Genomic DNA, 22,037 nt, shown 5'->3' with positions numbered 1-22,037 from the left:
TTTCCAGTAAGAGTCAATTTTTGAGCCACCACATTGCCCGCCGGCCTTAGCAGGCAATCAAATCTTTGATTCTTCATAGAGAATTTGCCTATGGCCTCGATTCTGTAATACTAAAAGACTTATAGAATGAACTCTTTTTCTTATATCTGTAAACAAGAAATTAAGGCAACATGGGCCAAAAGTCAACAAGAGGAGGAGGATGGTAGCGGGTCTAGCTACAGCAGATAGAAGGGTTGTCAGCCATGGTGACCAACCGAACATCCTATGAACCTAGTTATTTGATTCCAGTCCCTGTCTTTCTCCGGTATCTAACTATCTCTGTACTAGTCGTAAGCTTTTTCTAATTATTCCAGAGTTATTGGCATAGAAGCAACAGGTTTCACTTAGAGCCATACCTCGTCTATCTTGTTCTAAGAAGAATACATTTACCCCTCTTTCATTCCGAAGGACTACTTCTGCTAGTGAATCGACGTGAAATCCTAGGCCGCCGATGGTCAGTCAAGTTCAGGGGAGTTCCTACCCCGACATAGGAAGGGGGTTTGGGGTTTGGACACGACCAGCAATCCTGTCCTATGTCTGGGGCGGTCTTATTTCAGACCACGCCTGTTGTTGTTAGCCAAGTTGTTAATGTTCCTTCTGGTTCTGGTTGTGGCTGGTCGAATGCCTGGGCTAGAGAGGAAGAAAGGAAGAAACAGAGGGTTAGCCGTACGTACGTACGCTTGAGTCTCAGTCTCAAGGGCCCGTCTTCCTGAGCTGTCCACTCTCGTGCCGCCCTCGCGCGGGAGTGATGAATCCACGACGGGATGCCGTCGACTTCAACTGCAGTGGGCGTCGTCTGGTAGACAGTGACGGGTCCTTTCCGCTTGGGTCCTAGTCCTTTGGAAGTGAACTTCCAGATCCACACAGAGTCCCCAGGCTGAAACCGATGGGGAAGTCCGTCCCCCGGGGCCGAGTGGGCAGCACGAACCCGGGACCAAATCTCCTTCTGCACACTTTGAAGGGCCCGTAGAGACTCAAGTCAGGCAAGGTTACGCAGTTCTGCCTTGTTCTCGTCTTCTAGGTACTAAAGGTGGGAGTTTTCTAAAGAAAGATGTGAATGGGGTGAATCCATTAATATGCAGAGTACACCTGGCTCGGAGAAGAGCAAAGGTGACAAGTTCTACCCAGGTCCCACCAGTTTCTAATCCTAACTTGACTAATGTCTCTCTTCGGGTCCGATCCATTCGCCCTACTTGGCCCGAACTTTGGGGCCGGTAGGCGCAGTGGAGTTTCCATCGCAAATTTAGGCAGCTAGCCAATTGCCGTGATACCTTTGCTACGAAGGCTGGCCCGTCATCCGACCCTAAAGTTCCGGGGAGACCAAATGAAGGGAGGATTTCTCGTAGTAGTTTCTTAGTCACTACTGAGGCAGTCTCTTTCCGGGTAGGGAAGGCCTCCACCCATCCTGAAAAGGTGTCTGTAAAAACAAGTAAATATTCGTAGCCCCCCACAGTCGGGGTTACCTCAGTGAAATCGACTTCCCAGTGGTCCCCCGGATAAGGTCCTCCTTCCCTATGCCTAGGTTCCTCTATCTTCCCCTTCTTTGGATGAACGTGGGCGCAAGCCGGGCATCTCCTCCGCAGTTCTTCTCCCTTCTAACCGGTGAAATTGAGGGTCTAAAGCTTGGAGCATCTTCGTCCGCCCTAGGCGCGCGGCCTGGTGTAGTTGGTGGAGGAGAGTCCTTCCAAGGGCCCGTGAGGGCCCGACTGTTGTTCATCTGGCGTCGGCCACCACTCCCGTTGGTTCCTAGTGGCTCCCTTATCTTGAAAATATGTGTCCTCTTCCGCCACATAGGACAGAGTCAGAGGCAGTTCTGGGTAAGGGACAAGAGTCAGTAGATGTGGCGGGGGCCCCACTGGCCCTGTGGCCGCTGTTCTTGCCTCTGCGTCGGCTCATAGGTTTCCCTCAGCCTCAGGACGGTTCCCTTATTGATGCCCATTACAAAGAACACTAGCCAGAGCCTCAGGCATCCGTGCGGCTGCAAGTAAGGCTAGGATCTCCTCCTTGTCCTTGATGTCCTGCCCAGCCGAAGTCGGAAGCCCGCTTTCCTCGTAGGTGGCTCCGTGTCCACGTGCAGTGGCAAAGGCGCGTCGGCCGTCAGTGTATGTCGTGACCGCCTTATCCTTTCCCCATCTCAGTGCCTCAGTGAGGGCGACGAGTTCCGCCTTTTGAGCGGAAGTCCCGTGGGGAAGAGGCTGAGACCAGATGGTGCCAGTCAGAGTTACGACCCCTGCCCCGGCATACCTCCTTCCTTCTCGCATGAAGCCGCTCCCGTCCGTGAACAGAACTTCGTCGGCCTCGGGCAGAGGGGAGTCTTTGAGGCCTGGCCACGAGGAACACACAGCCTCAGTGAAATCCGTGCAGTCATGAACGGGGGTCTCGGGGTCTGAGTCTGGCAACGGATTGGCTGGGGCGATGACAGTAGCTTTGGATTTGAGCCATACGTTTGGGGTCATCTGGTGCCTCCCTGTTGTTGAACACGTTCTGGGAGATCTCACCAAGTTGGGACAGGTTCATCTTTGCAAAACCTTCCAATGTTTTGGATATCAGGGGCTGCCTGAGTAGCAAAGGCCATATTAATGTCCTGCTGGTTCTCAGGGACCTCAGGATCAATGGGGGTGTATACCCGGTACGCCTCGTTCAAGAGACACTCCAGGGGATTCCTGAGGTCCCTCCCCTGTATAACCTCGGTTACCTCAGAAAGGTTGGTCGGCTGGTGAGCAGCCATCCTGATTCCCCCAAGTAGAATCTGGTGGTCCCGATCTAATGCCACTCTCCCTGCCTGAGACTTGAGTCCCCAGTGTGGGCGGGTGGAGGGAAATTCTCCCTCAATCTGTTCCCCTGCTTCCTCAACTCTCCTCCCTCCCACAGCTATCTTTTATGCTTCCACCGGAATGTGGCCACATTCTTCCACAGTGAAGAGGAGCATTCCTGCAGACAATACTAACTGATTTTTCCATACTGTTAATGTTTACCCTTACCATAAGAGGAAAACAAAATTTAAGATGTACCCTACACAGTGTAAACACAACAATTTATTCCATTTTTTACTTACCCTGAAGACCAAGAGATCAAAACTGATGATCGAAATGCTCTATTAACAATAATTTTTAAAAGTTATGCCTTGTTGGGAAACTTGTTGATTTTTCCCGTCCGCATTCTGAACCTGATGTTGATATTGCCATGTACTATAATAAACAAAAAGCTAAAGAAGTAATTCAAAAACTTAAGACTAATTCATTTGGCTCCTATCCATTTGTCTTTTGAATGCACTTTCTGTCAGTATTAAGAAACAATTGCTATCGTGTTTCCATAAATATTTTGCAACCTAAAACCTTTTCCAATACAAAGAATCGATCCTCATCCCAATAATTTTAGCAGTGACATAAACCAATAAGAAATTTTACAGCTTAGCCAGGAAGCTGAGAATTCCTATCCCCATAGTATTTCCATCTTATAACAGCAAGAAAGACAAAAGCACAGAAAAACATAAACACTCTGAGAGGAAAGTTTCGATATAGAAAACTGGGAGTCACCAAGTCCAAATAGCTTAGCTTCACAAATAGTTTTCATACACATCTAATGTATTAGAGAGGAAAAAGTCAGCCAATTCTTCTTAATTCTCCCAAACCTTGCAAAAATGGAGCAAAAAGGCTGACAGGGTAAACAAATATACTGCTTACCTCTGCTTACCAAAAGTTTCCCACACACAGCCATGGCAAATGGTGACTTTCTAGTTTTCTCAAGTTCAATTAAGGTACAACTTCAAGCCTAAGCATCTTTTATCAGTGAGGGAGGAGGGGCATGGAAAATGGCGGGGTCTGAAAAAGAGCCCACCAAATTTCCAAATCTCTTTGTACTGGACGACTTCTCCACTATTTAGCATTATCTATTGAAGGAGTGTTTAGCCTGGGGGAAAGGCAAACCGAAATTATGGCAGAAGCCATTCCCCATTACATGTAGACAAAAGGAAATGAACGTCTTTAGTTTCTCTATAATGTGAAGCAAAAAAAAAAATAGATAAACTAATCTTTAGTGCTAGTCACCCTCACTATTTTACACGAGATGGCAGCAGAGGATAAGGAACAATATTTCGTGCGCGGAACTCTGGTGCTATTCCCAAAATGTACACGAGGTGGCAGCAGACGATAAGGACTAGCCTTTCACGAGCTTAAACCCTGGTGCTATTCCCAAAATGCACACGAGATGGCAGCAGACGATAAGGAATAACATTTCAGTGCCTACATTCAGGTGCTATTCCAAAAATGCACACCATATGGCAGCAGAAGATAACGAATAACATTTCATGACTTTAAACTGTGCTGTTATTCCCAAAAAGCACACGAGATGGGAGCAGAGAAGAGCGTTTCCCGGCCTTAAGGGCTCTGCTCACCATTAAAATAAAAGTCCAGACACTTGGTACTTACCTCACTTTGAAATAACTCCTGTCCTTTACATATCCTTTCTCCCTCCGAGACACGCCCCTGACACTTCCCCTGTACCTCCCCGCCTCGGGAGTGTCCTCTCCCCCAACCCTGCTTCCTGACCCCTCCCTCAGTCCCTCCCCACCCCACCCTTGTCCTCCTCCCCTTCACCCCGCCCCCACCCCCGGCCAGAGCCGCAGCGGGGTCAGGAGCGGCAGCCACCGGAGCGGCTGGCGTGGACAAGCGCTCTCCTCTGTGACTCGTGCCCTACTCGGGTGGCGACACCCCCACCATGCCGCCGCGCTGACCCAGAGGTGATGCGGAGCAGACCCCTCGCCAGGAAGAGGCTACTTGCACTCCGATCCCTCCAGCACTGTGCGCACGGCTTCGGAGTGTCGGGGGAGCATGCGCTCGCCATGCCCCTTTATCGTGGGCCTTGACCGTTTCCTAGCTGTGCTAAAGATCTCGGTCACCTCTCTGGAATCCCGGGCCCCGGGCCACCCTCTTCCCTAGTCTTGGCCGCTCGGCAAGAGCTAGGCCGGGCGTGGCCTGCCATCCTTTCGGCCATCTGGTCACCTAGGCAGGTGCAGCCCTGCCAAGTCCGGGTCTCAGCCCTGACCCAGACCCACCCTCCCCTGCGCTCCCCGCCGAGGCCGAGCCCGACCTGCCCAAAACCACGCGGACACACCAGCCACAACACTAGGCAACGCTTTGCCCCGCGACCTCGACCTCCACCCAGAGCTCTCGGCCCTTGGGCCTCGGCCCCATGGACCCCAGGAAGGGAAAGGCCTGAAGCGGAGAGAGAAAACAGCCCAGGGGTGGCTGCAGGGGAGCAGGGAGGGCGGGCAATAGCGCGGGGCACACTGCCGTTGGAGAAGCACTTGGGCTCGGATGCCTGTCCAGGGGCACCCTGGCTGGAGGGCGGCAAAAGGAGGGGGTGGCAAAGGCCTACGGCACCCGGCATTCCCAGGTGGGCTCCTATCCTAGTACTAACCAGGCCCGATCATGCTTAGCTTCTGAGATCAGACAAGATCGAGCGCGTTCAGGGTGATATGGCCGTAGACAAGAGAAGCTGTTGCCTCCCGCCCCAAGAGCTCAAGCCTGGCCATCCAGGCGCCAGAGTGGCCCGCGCCTGCAGTGCACCTACTAGATGGGGGTGGGGGGCATTGCGGAAGTTCCACCAGCGAGGCGGTATCCACGCTAACGTACGGCGGGTCTTGACCAGTTCGCGCTGTACCAAAGGTCTGGGTGGGCGCTCTTGCATCCCAGGACTGGCCAGCAAATACATAACTTCTCATGATGATATACACTCATCAGTTATTCCCAGGATACACACTGGATGACAAAAAATAATTTTTCATGATAACATACATTCATGTGTTACTCAAGTGATGCCCAGAATGACAGCACAGAGTAACTTTTCCTGAGGATAATCGCCTGGACGCTATTCCCAAAATTTCCACCAGATGGCAGCAGAAAAATGTCTTTTGCTTAATTGTACTCTAATGTTACTCCCAAGATGCACACTACATGGTGGGAAAAAATGAATTTTCATGATACCCAACACTCCGGTGTTATTCCTAAAATACCCACCATCGTGGCAGAAAATAAATTTTTCTAATGACATTCGTCAGAGTGTTATTTTCAAAATTCCCACGAGGTGGCAGCAGAGAATGATTTTTCTGAAATGTAGTCCAGTGTTATTCCATATAGTCACACTAAATGGGAGAAGATAAAAAATTCTAAACAACATGCCCTCCGGTGTTATTTTTATATGCACACGAGACAGCAGCAGAAATAAGTTTTCGTGACATGCGCTGTGGTGTTACTCCCAAAATGCAGACCAGATCACAGCAGAGAATGAATGTTTGTTCATGGTGACCTACACTCGGGTGTTCTACCTAAAATACCCACCAGATGGCAGCAGTGAGTAATTTTTTGTATTACATCCACTCTGAAGTTATTCCAAGATGCACAGAAGATGAGAGCAGAAAATATATTATCGTGATGGTACACACTGGGCTGTTATTCCAAAAAATGCCGACAGGATGGCAGCATAACATTAATTTTTATGATGATATGCACTAGTTTGTAATTTGCGAAATGGTGTGAGGTGGCAGCAGAAGATAGCTTTTCATGACACAGACTTCCATGATTTTCCCAAGATGCACATGAAATAGTCACAGACAGTAACTTTTTACAACGACGTGGCCTTAAGTATCCTTTTCAAAATGCACACGAGATAGCAGATGAAGTTATTCTTTATGACATGTGCTGTGATCTTCTTCGTGAAATGCCCACCAGATGGCAGTAGAGAAGAACTTTTTACTTACACTGTTGTGTGATTCCCCCCAAGACTGCACACACGATTGGGGCAGAGGATGAATTTTCATGAATACCTACACTAAGGTTTTATCCCCCAAATGCTCACTAGATGGTATAAGAAAATAAATTCTTTGACGACATAAAACTAGATGAAATTTTCAAGGTGCCTACAAGGATAATTTTTATGACACGCACTCCTGTGTTATTCCCAAGTTTCACACGAAGTGGAAGCAAAGAAAAATATCCAAACAAGATGACCTTGGGTGTTATCTTTAAAATGCAAGTGAGATGGCAGCAGAGAAAATTTTTCATGACCTGCATTCCTGTGTTATCCCCAAGATTCTTAGAAAATGGGAGCAGAGAAAAATTTCGTAATGGCATGCGTTTAGGTGTGATTTTACAAGTGCACACAAGATAGCAGCAGAACTGAGTTTTCATGCTATGCCCTGTGGTGTTATTCTCCAAATTCCCACAGGCTGGCAGCAAAGGATAGATATTCATGACAACAAACAATGGCGGTTTAATCCTTAGGTGCACAACAGAAGACAGCAAAAAAATAACTTTCGATTACTTACCATCTACTGTTATTTCCTAAATGCACACCAGATGACACCAGAGAATGACTATTCATGATGATAAAACTTGGATGTTATTCCTAAAATGCTCACCAGATGGCGGCAGAGAATAACTTTTTTTTCTTACGTTCTAGTGTAACTGTCGAGATGCACACTCTTGTGCAGAAAACAAATTTGCACTGAACTACACTCGGATTTTATTCCCAAAATTCACACCAAATAGCAGCAAAATATAAATTATGATGAAATACACATGGATGTTATTTTCAATGTGCCCACAAGATGGCAGCAGAAACAATTTTTCACAACATACAATCTTTATTTTTACCAAGATGCGCATGAATTGGCAGCAGACAAAAACATTTTATGATGACATGCTGTTGGGTGTTATTTATAAAGTGCACATGGGATAGCATCCTAAATATATTTTCATGACATGCACTGTGGCATTACTCCCAAAATTACCATTGCATGGAAGCAGAAAATGAATATTCATAATGACAACCACTCAGGTGTTATTTCTAAAGCCCACCAGATGGCAACAGAGAATAACTATTCATGGTAATATACATACGAGTGTTATTCCCAAAATGCACACAAGACAGCAGCAGAGAACACATTTTTCTAACATATACTCTGGTGTTATTTCCAAAATACCCATGATACTTCAACAGAGAATAACTTTTCATGACATACATGTGTTTTTAGTCCCAAGATGCACACGAGATGGCACCAGAGAACAACTATTCATAATTACATAAACTCAAGTGCTATTCAGGAGAAGCCCACAAAATGATACTAGAGAATAACTTTTTATGACATACACTCGAGTGTTATTTTTTTTGAGTATTATTATTCGATAGCATACAAAATAACAGCAAAGAATAGACTCCAGTGTTCATCCTAAGATTCACAAGAAATTTGAGCAGAGAAAAATTTCATAATATCATGCCCTTGGGTGTTACTTTAAAAATACACATGAGATAGCAGCAGAAATAACTTCTCATGACAAGCACTGTGGTGTTATTCCCTAAATTCCCACCAGGTGGCAGCAGAGAATGAATATTTATGATGACAGTCAGGTGTTACTCCTAAAAAGGCCACCAGAGGGCAGCAGAGAATTTTTAAATTACTCCCACTCTGATTTTATTCCAAGATGCACAGTAGATGAGAGAGAAAAATATGTTTTCATGAAGGCATACACTTGGGTGTCATTCCCAAATTGCACACAGGATGGCGGCAGAAAATAAATTTTTATAATGGCATACACTAGCTTGTTATTTTCAAAATGCCCACAAGATGGCAGCAAAGAAAAAGTTTTCATGACATGCACTTTTGGTTTTTCTCAAGATGTACACAAAATGGCAGTGGACAACAACTTTTCATGATGACATGCTCTTAGGCACCATTTTCAGAATGCACATGAGATAGCAGCAGAAATAATACTTTAAGACATGTACTCATGTCTTCTTCCAAAAATGCTCATAAATGGCAGCGAAGAATCACTTCATATGCACTCTTGTGTTCTTCCCAATATGCACATGGCAACAGACAAAAACTTTTTGTAACAACATGTCCTTGGGTTTATTTTCAGATTGCACATGAGATAGCCCCAGAAATAATATTTTATGACATGTATTGTGATGTTATTTCCAAAAAGCCTACAAGATGGCAGGAGAAAATTTTTTATGCTGACAACTGCTTGGGTGTTATTTTCTAAAAACCCACAAGATGGCAGTGGAGAATCACTTCATGAAATGCACTCCTGTTGTTTTCCAAAGATGCACACGAAATGGAATTAGAAAACAACTTTTCATAACGACGTGTCCATGGTTTATTTTCAGAATGCACATGATATAGCAGCAGAAATAACATTTTACCACATGTTCTGTGGTGCTATTAGCGAAGTGCCCACCAGATGGCAGCTGAGAATGACAGTTTGTGATGACAAACAGTCGGTTGTTTCCAAAAAGAAGCTGACCAGATGGCAGTAGAGAATAACTTTTTAAATTCATTCTGGAGTAATTCACAGGATGCATTCAGAAATGGGGCTGAAAACGAATTTTCGTGATGACACGTACACAGGTTTAATTCACAAAATGCCCACGAGATGACAGCAGAAAATAAATGTTTATGATGACATACACCTGATTGTTATTTTCCAAGAGCCCATGCAATAGCAGCAGGAAACAATTTTTTTCATGACATACACTCCTTGCTTTTCCCAAGATACACACTAAAAGGCAGCAAACAAAATATTTCATGACTACATACTCTTAGGTGTTATTTGTAAAACTGCACACAAAATAGTAACAGAAATATCTTTTTATGACATGTACTGTGGCATTAGCTCCAAAATGCCCACCAGACAGCAGCAGAGAATGAATATTCCTGATAAGAACATCTGAGTGTTAATTCTAAAATGCCTGCAAGATGGCAGCAGAAAATAACATTTATTATTTATATTCTGTGTTATTCCCAAGATACACACTATATGAGGGTGAAAAATACATTTTTATGATGACATACACATGGGCATTATTTTCAAAATGCCCACAAGAGGATAGCAGAGAACAATTTATCATAACAAGCACTAATGTGCTCATTTCAAGATTAACACTAAGGGCAGCAGAGATAATTTCATAACGTCATGCTCAACAGGCAGGCAACTTTCTGTCATACACAAAATTCACACTGGATGGTAGCAGAGAACGACTATTCGTGATGTCAAACATTTGATGTTATTCCTAAAATGCCCATCACATAGCAGCAGAGTATGACATTTAATACTTACACTATGGTATACTTCCAAGACACAGAATAGATGAAAGAGGAAAATATATTTTCATGATGGCATATACTCCAGTGTTAGTCCCAAAATTTCTACTAGATGGAAGCACAAAAAATTTTATAATATACACATGCTTGTTATTTTTTAAATGGCCACAAGATGGCAGCAGAGAATAATTTTTCATAACATGAACTCTCATGTTTATCTCAAGATGCACACAAAAGGGCTGCTGACAAAAACTGCTCAACAACATGCCCTCAGGTGTTATTTTTAAATGCACGAAATAGCAGCAGAAATAATTTTCATGATATGCAATCCAGTGTAATTCCCAAAATACCTACAACTTGGCAACAAAGAATGAATATTCATGAAGACCAATACTGGGGGTTATTCCTTAAATGCCCATGGATGTCAACAAAAATAACTTTTGATTACTTATGAGCTGGTGTTATTCCCCAAATGCCCACCAGATGAAAGCAGAGTAATACATTTAATTATTTACACTCTGTTCTTATTCCAAGATGCACAGTAGATGAGAGAAAAAAATATATTTATAGGTTTGCATATACTAATGTGTTATTCCGAAAATACCCACAGCTTCACAGCAGAAAATAAATTTTTATGATCACAGATACTTGCTTGTTATTTTAAATGCTCACGTGATAGCAGCATAGAACTATTTTTCATGACAGGCAATTTCATGGTTTTTCCTACGATGCACAAAAATAACAACAGACAGCAACTCTTCATAACAATGTACCCTAAGGTATTGTTTTTAAAATGCCCATAAGATAGCAGCAGAATTAAATTCTATGACACATGCTGTGGCGTTATGCCCAAAATGCCCACCAGATAGCTACTGAAAAAAATTATTATATTGACATACACTTGCATGTTATTATCAAAATCCCCACGAGATGACAGCAGAGAATAATTTTTCATGGCATGCTATCCTACTTTTCCCCCAAGATTCACATGAAATAGCATCACACAACAACTTTTCATAATGACATGCCCATGAGTTATTTTCAGAATACAAATGAGATAGCAACAGAAATAACATTGTATGACAAGTGCTGTGGCTTGTTCCCAAATTGCCCACCACATGGCAACAGAAAATAACTTTTTTACATACACTGCTCAAATTCCATAGATGCACACAAGATGGGGGCGATAAATTAACTTTAATGATGTCCTACACACCGGTGGTATTCCCAAATGCCCACTGGATGGTAGCATTTAATAATTTTTAATATTTATTTATTTTAATTAGTTTCAAGCATAGAGTACATTGGTTAGACATCTATATAGTTTGTAAGACAGTCCCCCCCCAATCGCTCCCTCCCTCCCCTGACCCTCCACCTAGACAACATATTCATTCTAATTGCATTCCCTATGCCGTGCTCCCCATCCCCATTTCCATCTATGAGCTACTAATTTGTACTTCTTCAACCCTTCACCCCATTCTCCCAGCCCCCCAAACTCCCTTCCTCTCTGTCCATCATCAATTGTCTAATATATTTGTGACTCTGTTTTTGATTAGTTTGTTCTTTTTATTTCTTAGATTCTGCATATAAGTGAAATCATATAATGTTTATCTTTCTCTGTCTGACTTAAATACCTTCTAGGTCCACCAAAGCAATATCTTTCTCCATCCCCTTCCTTTTAGTCTGTCTTTTAATCTGAAGTGAATCTCTTACAGGCAACATATAGGGGTCTTGTTTTCCTTTCCATTCATCCATTCTTTTAGTCGGAGCACTTAATTCTTTTCCATTTGAGGTACTTATTGATAGAATGTGGTTGTTACCATTCTTACCCTGTAAGGCCCTGGTGTCCCCTGCGCACAGCTGAATCGGCACTGGTGCTCAGAGTGAGCAGGTCTGTCATTGCGAAAATCCACTCACCAACGCGGCCCCTTTAAGAGGCTTCTTCTGCTGCTGCTGCTGCTGCTGCAGCCTCCCTCTCACTCAACCGCTTGAGACTGGTAGCCCCGTGTCCTCACCCCATCCTACCTTCTGCCATTGCAGGGTGCTTTCTTGGATTTCTCCTCAGGTATATAGCTTGTTCATCAAGATTCCAGGCGATTTTTCCTTGCCGCTGCTCCTCGTTTCCATTACAACTTTGATTTGGTTGCCAGAGGGATGAACAGAGCCTTTATCATCTATGCCATTTTGGTTGCCCCTCCTTTAATAAATTTTTATAATGACATACACCTGCTTATTATTTTCAAAATGCATATGATAGCAGAAATAATTTTAATGACATGACCTGCTGTGTAATTCCCAAAATTCCCACTAGATGGCAGCAGAAAGTAAATTTTTATGACGACCTACACCCAATATGGTAACAGAGAATGAATATTCATGATATCAAAAACTCAGGTGTTATTAATAAAATATACAACAGATAGCAGCATAAAATTAAGTATTATGATGATCTACACTATAGTATTATTCCCAATGGACGGCCACAGGATGACAGCAGAAAAAATATTTTTATGACACACGCTGGTATTACTTTCAAAATGTCTATGAGATGGCTGCAGAGAACAATTTTTCAGGACATGCACTAAAGTGTTATTCCCAAGATTCACAGGAAATGGCGGCAGAGAAAAACATTATAACGACATACCCTGGGGTGTTATTTTTCAAACGCACCGAGATGGTAGGAGTACTTTTTACGACATGCACTGTTGTGTTATTCCAAATTTGGCCACCAGGTGACAGCAGAAAATAACTTTTTATATTGATATACACTTGCGTGTAATTTTCGAAATTCCCACTAGATGGCAGCAGATAAAATTTTTTTGCAAATTTTATGGTTTTATTGACACAAATACAATGTGCACACCAGCTATCTATTCATTTTCTTTGCTGCACAGCCTGGCATTGGGATTGATGACTCTGGTAGCCAGTTGGGCTGCTCTTTCCACAATGGCTTTATGGTTCTTTGAGGAGACATTGTGAGCAATCTCAGTACAGTAAGCTTCGTTGCACATCGGAGCACTTCGAGTTCCTTGATGCTGTAGACCAGGAACTTCCAAAAGCCACTGGGCAGCATGTGCTTTGTGTTATTGTTACTCTCATAATCGATGTTGGGCATAATTTCTGGCACTTGAATCTTTTGCACACTCTATTGTCGATGCCTCCGGGGTTCGGTCAGTTACGCTTAATTTTGACATATCGGTCTGTCTGGTGCTAAATAAACTTCTTGGTTATTTTTTTGACGATCTTGGGCTTCACTAGGGGTCTGAGGGCAGCCATGATTCCAAATAGGAGATGACTACTAACTCCGTAGGCAGTGCCAAGGAAAAGGAGAATAATTTTTATGATACACACTCCTGTGTTTATCCCAAAATGCACACAAAATGGCCACAGACAAAACTTTGTTTAATCGACTGTCCTTAAGTATCATCTTCTAACTGAATGAGACACTTTTTAAATGCACATGACAGCAGCAGAAATAACTTCTCATGGCATGCATTGTTATGTTATTACCAAAATACCTACCACATGGTAGTAGAAAGTAAATTTTTACACTGATGTACACCTAGGTGTTATTTTCCGAAAGTGTACGAGATGGCAGTGGAGAACAATTTTTCATTACATGCATTCCTGTGTTATTCCCAAGATTCACACAAAACGGCACCAGAGAAAAAAATTATATCAATATACCTGGAGTATAATTTTTTAAAAATGTGCACAAGATAGCAGGAGATGAAAAGTTATTTTCATGACATTTACTGTGGCGTTATTCCCAAATGCCCACCAGACATCAGCAGAAATTTTTTTTGATGACAAACACCTGGATGTATTTTCAAAATGCCCACAAAATGGCAGCAGGGAATCACTTCATCCCATGCACTCCTGTGTCTTCCCCAAGATGCACACGAAAAGGCAGCAAACAAAAGCTGTGCAAAATGACATTCTCTTGGGTTTATTTTCTGCCCCTATCATATTTTCATATGATAGGGACAGAAATAACATTTTACAACATGAGCTGTGGTGTTATTCTCAGAATGCCCACTGTATGGCAGCAGAGAATGAATAGTCATGATGACCTACACCTGGGTATTATTTCCAAAATGCCCACAAGACAGCAGCAGAGAATCACTTCGTGACATACACTCCTGTGTTTTTCCCAAGATGCATATGGAAAGGCAACAGACAAAAATATGTCATGACGACATCCCTGTGGGTGTTATTTATAAAAAGCACATGAGACAGCTGCAGAAATATCCTTTCATGACATGAACCGCAGTATTATTCCCAAAATGCCCACAAGACGGCAGCAATGCATAAACATTCACAATGAGAAATTCCTGGGTATTAATCTTAAAATGCCCATCAGAGGGCAGCTGAAAAGATTTTTTTATTGTAACATTCTGGTGTTATTCCAAAGATGCACACTATATTAGGGCAGATAGCAAATTTTTATAATGACACACACATGTTCATTATTTTAAAAATACTCACAAGATGACAGTAGAGAATCATTTCATGACCTACACTCCTGTGTTTCTCCCAAGATGCACAAGAAATGGCAGCAGAGAAAAACGTTTCACAATGACAAACTCTTAGGTGTTATTTTAAAATGCACATTACATAGCAGTAGAAATAACACTTGATGATATGCAGGCAGTGATTTTCCCAAAACGCACAACAGCCGATGACAGTTAATGAATTTTCATGAGAATCACTCTGGTATTATTTGTAAAATGCCCACCAACTAGCAGCAGAGAATAAGTTTTGATGACATGCACTCCTGTATTTTTCCCAAGATGCACATGAAAATGACAGCTGACAAAAACTTTCTGTAAGGACATGACCTTAGGAATAAGGTCATCTTGTCATCTTGAATATTCATTCTCTCCTGCCATCTTATGCATTTGGAGAGTAACATTTCAGTGCATGTCTTGAAAACTTGTTCCTGCTGCTATCTCATGCATTTTCATTTATTTATTTATTTATTTAGGCAACCCTTGGTTGACCACACAGATCGTAAGGACATTGTCAGCTTATGATCCTTATTTTTTCTGTTTTTTTATGCCTACAGCACCTGGTCTTCCTAGGTGATCTCCCATCCAAGCACTAACCAGGCCCAACTCTGCTTAGCTTCTGAGATCATGTGCAGTTCTAAAATATTACTTAAGGGTCTGGCCTTATGAAAGTTTCTCTGCCGTCATTAAGTGAGCATCTTGGGAATAACACAAGGTACAAGTCATTAATGTTATTCTCTGCTGCCATCTTGTGGGCAATTTGGAAATACACTTAGGTGACTGTTATAAAATTTTATTTTCTGCTTCCATCTGGTGGGCACTTTGGGAATAACACCACAGTGCATATCATGAACATTTATTTCTGCTGCTATATCTGGTGTACATTTTTAAAAATCCCAGTGTATGTCCTTATGAACTTTTCCTCTGTTTTCCTTTCGTGTGAATCTTGGGAATAACAGGAGTGCAAGTCATGAATATTGTTCTCTGCTACCATCTCGTGGGCATTTCGAAAATTACTTCCAGGTTTATATCATCAACATATATTTTTCCACTGCCATCTAGTGGGAATTTTGGGAATAAAACTTTACTGTATGGATCATGAAAATTCATAATCTCCACCAATCTTGTGTGCCTAAAGGAAATTACACAAGAATGTAAGGAAAAGAAATATTGGGGGTTGCTCCATAGTGTAGTGGTTAGACATCTGCTTTACACACAGAAGGTCCTGGGTTTGTGCCCCTGGTGGAGCCATGGACCATTTCCCATTCTCTGCTTCCATCTAGTAGGCAGTTAGAGAATACACCACAGTTCATGACAAGTAAAGTTATTTCTGCTGCTATCTCATGTGTATTTTAAAAATAACACTGAAGAACCTTTTTTTATAGTTTAGTCTGCTGATATTTTATGTGTATCTTGGGAAAAGCAAAGGAGTGAATGTTATGAAAATTATTATCCTTTCCTGTATCATGGGCATTTTGAAATTAACATGCAGTGCAAATTATTATAAGAATTTTTTTGCTGCTGCCATCTTGTGGGCATTTTGGGAAAGAACACAATGTATATCATGAAAAGTTATTTCTGCTACTATATCTCATGTTCATTTAAAAAATTACACCCCAGGGTATGTCGTTATAAAAATTTTCTCTGCTTTCATTTCATGTGAATTTTGGGAATAACAAGAATGCGAGTCATGAAAATTGTTCTCTGCTGCCACTGCATGGGCATTTTGAAACTTACTTCCATGTGTATATTATCACAAATATTTTTTGTTGCCATCTGGTGGGCATTTTAGAAATAACACCCGAGTGTACTTAAGCATGAAAATTTATTTTCTGCTCCCATCTTTGTGCATCTTTGGAATAACACCAGAGTGTAAGCAATAAAGAGTTATTCTGTGCTGCCATCCGGTGTATATTTTAGTGATAACACCTCAGTGTTTATCATAATGAATTTACATTTTCTGCTGCTATCTGGTGGGCAATTTAGAAAATAACATCCTGGTGTTTTTGGAAGAAGAGCACAGCCCATGTCATAAAGAATTATTTCAGCTGCTATATTATGCGCATTTTGAAAATCATACCTAAGAGTGTGTCATAATGAAAAGTTGTAAACTGCCATTTTGTGTTATTTTAGGAAAAATACAGTTCATATAATGACAAATTATTCTCTGCTGCCATCTCGTGAGCATTTTGAAAATAACGAGGAGGCATCGGTCATAAAAATATTTTTTCTGCTACCATCCTGTGGGTATCTTGGGAATAGCAATTGAGTATAAGCCATCGTAAAAATATTTTTCTCTCATCTATTGTGCATCTGGAATACATCAGCATATAAGTAATTAAATATTTTTATCTGCTGTCATATGGTGGGCATTTAGGAATAACCCCGAGTGTTTGATATCATGAACGTCCATTCTCTCTTACCATTTGGTGGGCATTTTGTGTATGACAGAAGAGTGCTTATTGGGCATGACATTATGAAATCTTTATCTCTGCTGCCATTTCATGTTAATTATTTCCACATGAGATAAAAGCAGAAATAATTATGACATACGATGTGGTGTTATTCCCAAAATTCCACCAGATGGCAGGAAATATAAATATTCATGATAAACTACATAGATGTTATTTCCAAAATGCCCACAGATGGCAGAAGAATAAATTTTTTACGATGACACGCACCGGGTTTTATTTTAAAAATGTCCATAAGATGGCAGCGGAGAACAATTATTTATGACTTGTACTCCAATTTTATTCCGAAGATTCACTCAAAATGGCAGCAGAGAAAAAATTCATAACAACATATGCTGGAGTGTTATTTTTTAAATATACAAGACAGTATATACATGACTGTAAAAACTTTTGACAGGCATTGGGGTGTTATTCCCAAAATGCTAACCAGATGGCAGTACAGAATTATTTTTCATGATGACATTACTGGATGTTATTCCTAAAATACCCACAAGACGGCAGCAGAGAATAATCTTTTTACTTTCATTCGCGTAATTTCCACGATGCACACAATATGAAAGTAGAGGATGAATTTTCATGATGACCTATAAGTTTTTTTTTCCAAAGTTTCCACCAGATGACAACGGAAAATATTTGTTGATTGTATACACCTGGAAGTAATTTTCAAAATGCCCCAAGATAGCAGCAGAGAACAATTTTCATGACGCGGACCTCTGTGTTATTCCCAATATTCGCATGAAATGGAGCAGAGAAAAATTCCAAAACAGCACACACTGGGGTGTTATTTTTTTTTAATGCACGTAAGAGATAGCAGCAGAAATAAGTTTTTATGATATGTACTGTAGTGTTATTTCCAAAATGCCCACCAGACAGCAGCAGAAAATAAAATTTTAGGATGACATACACTTAGGTGTGTTTTCAAAATGCCCATGTGATAGCAGCAGAGAATAACATTCATGACCTGCACCCTGTGTTATTCCCAAGGTGCTCACAAAATGACGGCAGAGAAAATCTTTCACAAGTGCACGTGAGAAAAAAATAAAAATAAAACTTAAATGCAGATGAGATGGCAGCAGAAATGTTTTCAAAACATGCACTGTGGTGTTCCAATATGCGGACCGATGACAGGCGAGAACAAATATTCGAGATGACACACACCGTGGTGTTATTCCTAAAATGTCTATTAGACGGCAGCAGAAATTAAATTTTTATTACATACGCTTGGTGTTAATTCTAAAATGCACACGAGATGACAGCACAAAATAACATTTTATTACTTCCATTCTGATGTTATTCACAGGACACATAGTAAATGAGGGCAGAAAATAAAATTTCGTGATGGCATGCACTTGGGTGTTATTCCCTAAATGCTCACAGGATGGCAGCAGAGGATGAATATTCATGATGATATACATTGTGGTTTATTTTCAAAATGCCCACGAGATGGAAGTAAAATAATTTTTTCATGACATGCACTTCTGTGTTCCTCTCAAGATTCACAAGAAATGAGGTCAGACCATAATCATAACATCATGCCCTTCAGTGCTATTTTAAAAATACTCACAATATAATAGCAGAAATAACTTTTAATTACATGTACTGTCGTGTTATTTCCGAAATGTCTAGATGCAGCAGAGAATGAATATTTATGACAATCAGATGCTATTCCTAAATGCCCACCTGAGGGCAGCAGAAAATAACATTTAATTATTACACTCTGACGTTATTCAAAGATGGCACAGTAGATAAGAGAGTAAAATATATTTTCGTGATGGCATACACTCGGGTGTTATTTCCAAATTGTCCACAGGACAGAGGCAGAAAATAAATTTTTATAATGACATACGCTTGCTTGTTATTTTCAAAATGCCCACGAGGTAGTAGCAGAGAATAATTTTTCGTGACATGCAATTTTTGTTTTTCACAAGATGCACACAAAATGACAGCGGACAAGAATTTTTTATAACAACATGCCCTTAGGTATTATTTTCAGAATGCACATGAGATAGCAACGGAAATAATTCTCTATGACATGTGCTCTAGTCTTCTTCCAAAAAAGCCCAACGGATGGCAGCAGAGAATGAATAGGCATGAACCTATACCTGGGTGTTATTTTCAAAACGAAATGGAAGCAGAGAATCACTTGATGACATGCACTTCTATGTTTTTCCCAAGATGCACACAAAATGGCAAACTTTTTGTAATGATATACCCTTAAGTTTATTTTCAGAATGCACATGAGATAGCAAAAATAACATTTTATCGCCTGCTTTGTGGTGCTATTCCCAAAGTGCCCACAAGATGGCAGCTGGGAATGATAGTTCATGATGACAAATCCTCGGGTGTTTTCCAAAAATGCAGACCAGTTTGCAGCAGAGAATAACTTTAAATTACACTCTGGTATAATCCCCGAAATGCACTCAGGACGGGACAGAAAACAAATTTTCATGATGAAATAAATACAATGTGTTTTATTCCCCAAATGTCCACCAGATGTGAGTAGAAAATAAATTTTTATGATGACATATGCATGGTTGTTATTTTCAAAATGCCCTCGCGATGGCAGCAGGGAACAATTTTTTTTACAACATATACTCCTTGTTTTTTCCTAGATGCATATCAAAAAGCAACAGACAAAAATATTTTATGATGACATACTCTTGGGTGTTATTTATTAAATGCACATGAGATAGCATCAGAAATATTTTTCATAATATGCATTGTGATATTATTCCCAAAAAGCCCATTCAACTGCGGCAGAGAATGAATATTCATAATGAAAATGATCTGGGTGTTAATCCTAAAATGCCCACGAGATGGCAGCAGAAAATAACTTTATAATTTACGCTGTTTTATTAGTAAGATGCACACTATCTCATAAAATAAATTTTTATGATGACCTACATGTGGATGTTTTTTATTTTTTTTCTAGGCGAGGCAACCCTTGATTGCCTCACAGATTGCAAGGACCTTGTCAGCTTACAATCTCTTATTTTTTTATTTTTACATCTATAGCATCTGGTCTTCTGGTGGTGTTCTATCCAAGTACTAACCAGGCCTGACTCTGCTTACCTTCCAAGATCAGATGGATTCGGCCTTATTCAGGGTGTCATGGCCATAGATATGTGGGTGTTATTTTTTAAATGCCCTTGAGTTGGTAGCAGAAAATAATTTTCCATAACATGCACTTTTGTGTTATTCCCAAGATGCACAAAAATGGCAGTAAAAAATAACACTTCACAACATGCCCTTAGGTGTCATTTTAAAATACACACGAGATAGCAGAATTAACTTTTCATGACGTGCACTGTTGTGTTATTTCCTAAATGCCCACCACATAGCAGCAGAGAATAACTTTTTATATTGATGTACGCTTATGTTATTTTCAAAGTGCCTACCAGATGGCAAAGGAGAATAATTTTTCATGACATGCACTCTTGCCTTTATCACAAGATGCACATGAAAGGGCCAGAAAAAAACTTTAACCAAATATCCTTAGGTGTCATTTTCTAACTGCACGAGATAGCAAGAAATAACTGTTTATGATATGAGCTGTGATGTTATTCCCCAAATGCCCACCAGATGGTAGCACTGAATGAGTATTCATGATGACCTACACTAGGGTGTTATTTTCAAAATATCCACAAGATGGCTGCAGAGAATCACTTCGTGACATGCACTTATGTGTTTTCTTCAAGATACACACAAAACAGCTGCAGATAACTTTTCATAATGACAATCTCTTGAGTTTACTTTCAAAATGCACAGGAGATAGTAGCAAAATAACATTAGTGACATGCTCTGTGGTTTATTCCCAAAATGCCCACCAGATGTCAACAGATGAATATTTATAACAAATACTCATGTTTTATTCCTAAAATACCCTCCAGATGACAACAGAGAACATTTTTCCACGGCATGCACACCTGTGTTAATCGTAAGAGTCACGCCAAATGTCAGCAGAGAAAAAATTTATAGAGACACACCCTGGGGCGTTATTTTTTAAATGTACAGGATAGCATCAGAAATAACTTTCCATGGCATGTACTGTGGTGTTATTCCCCAAATGGCCACCAGATGGCAGAGAAAATAAATTCTTACGATGACATACACCTGGGTATTATTTTCGAAATGTCCGTGGTGTTAGAGGAGAAAAAATTTTCATGACATGCATTCCCAAAATTCGCACGAAATGGCAGTAGACAAAAACTGTTCATAACGACATTCTCGGGTATATTTTCAAAATGCAGATGACATAGCGGCTGAAATAACATTTTATGACACACTCTGTGGTCTTATTCCCAGAATGCCCACCAGATGGCAGCTGAAAATGAATATTCTTGATAACCTACACTAGGGTGTTATTCTCAAAATGCCCAGGAGATGGCAGCAGAGAATTCATTTTATGATGATAGGCGTCATTTTCATGCCACCAGCTGGCAGCTGAGAATGAATAATCAGGATAGATATCAAACACTTAAGTGTTATTACTAAAATATACACAAGATGGCAGTAGGTTATAGCTCGTTATTACTTAGACTCTGGTGTTATGCCAAAGATGTACGAAGATGGGTGCAGAAAGTGAATTTTCATTTCGTTAACCAATGTCACCATTAAAAAATAAATAAAAAGAAAATGAATTTTCATGATGTCCTACCGTTGTGTCATTCCAAAAATGCCCACAAGATGGCAACAGAAAAAAAATTATTCTATGGACATACGCTTGAGTGTTATTATCTAAATGCCCATACATGAAAGCAGAGAATAATTTCTCATGACATGCACTCATGTCTTATTTCCAAGATGCACATGAGATGACCTTGGACCAAAACATTGCAACATGGTCTTATTTTCTAACGGCCGACATAGCAGCAGAAATAACTGTGATACGGGCTGTGGTTTTATTCCCCAAAT

At 40.9% G+C, this 22,037-nt stretch overlaps 2 pseudogenes; both read right to left on the bottom strand.

Moving 5' to 3' along the window:
• Nucleotides 1–5,408: 5,408 nt before the first annotated feature.
• LOC118608323 lies at nt 5,409–5,527 on the bottom strand (annotated as a pseudogene).
• A 7,484-nt stretch (nt 5,528–13,011) lies between these two features.
• LOC107502965 lies at nt 13,012–13,468 on the bottom strand (annotated as a pseudogene).
• Nucleotides 13,469–22,037: the final 8,569 nt, after the last annotated feature.

The sequence above is a fragment of the Rousettus aegyptiacus genome, unplaced genomic scaffold (genome assembly GCF_014176215.1).
Source record: "Rousettus aegyptiacus isolate mRouAeg1 unplaced genomic scaffold, mRouAeg1.p scaffold_m13_p_9, whole genome shotgun sequence".
Lineage (NCBI taxonomy): Eukaryota > Metazoa > Chordata > Mammalia > Chiroptera > Pteropodidae > Rousettus > Rousettus aegyptiacus.
Note: the sequence above shows the minus strand (reverse complement) of the source record. Positions and strands in the feature narration are given on the sequence as shown.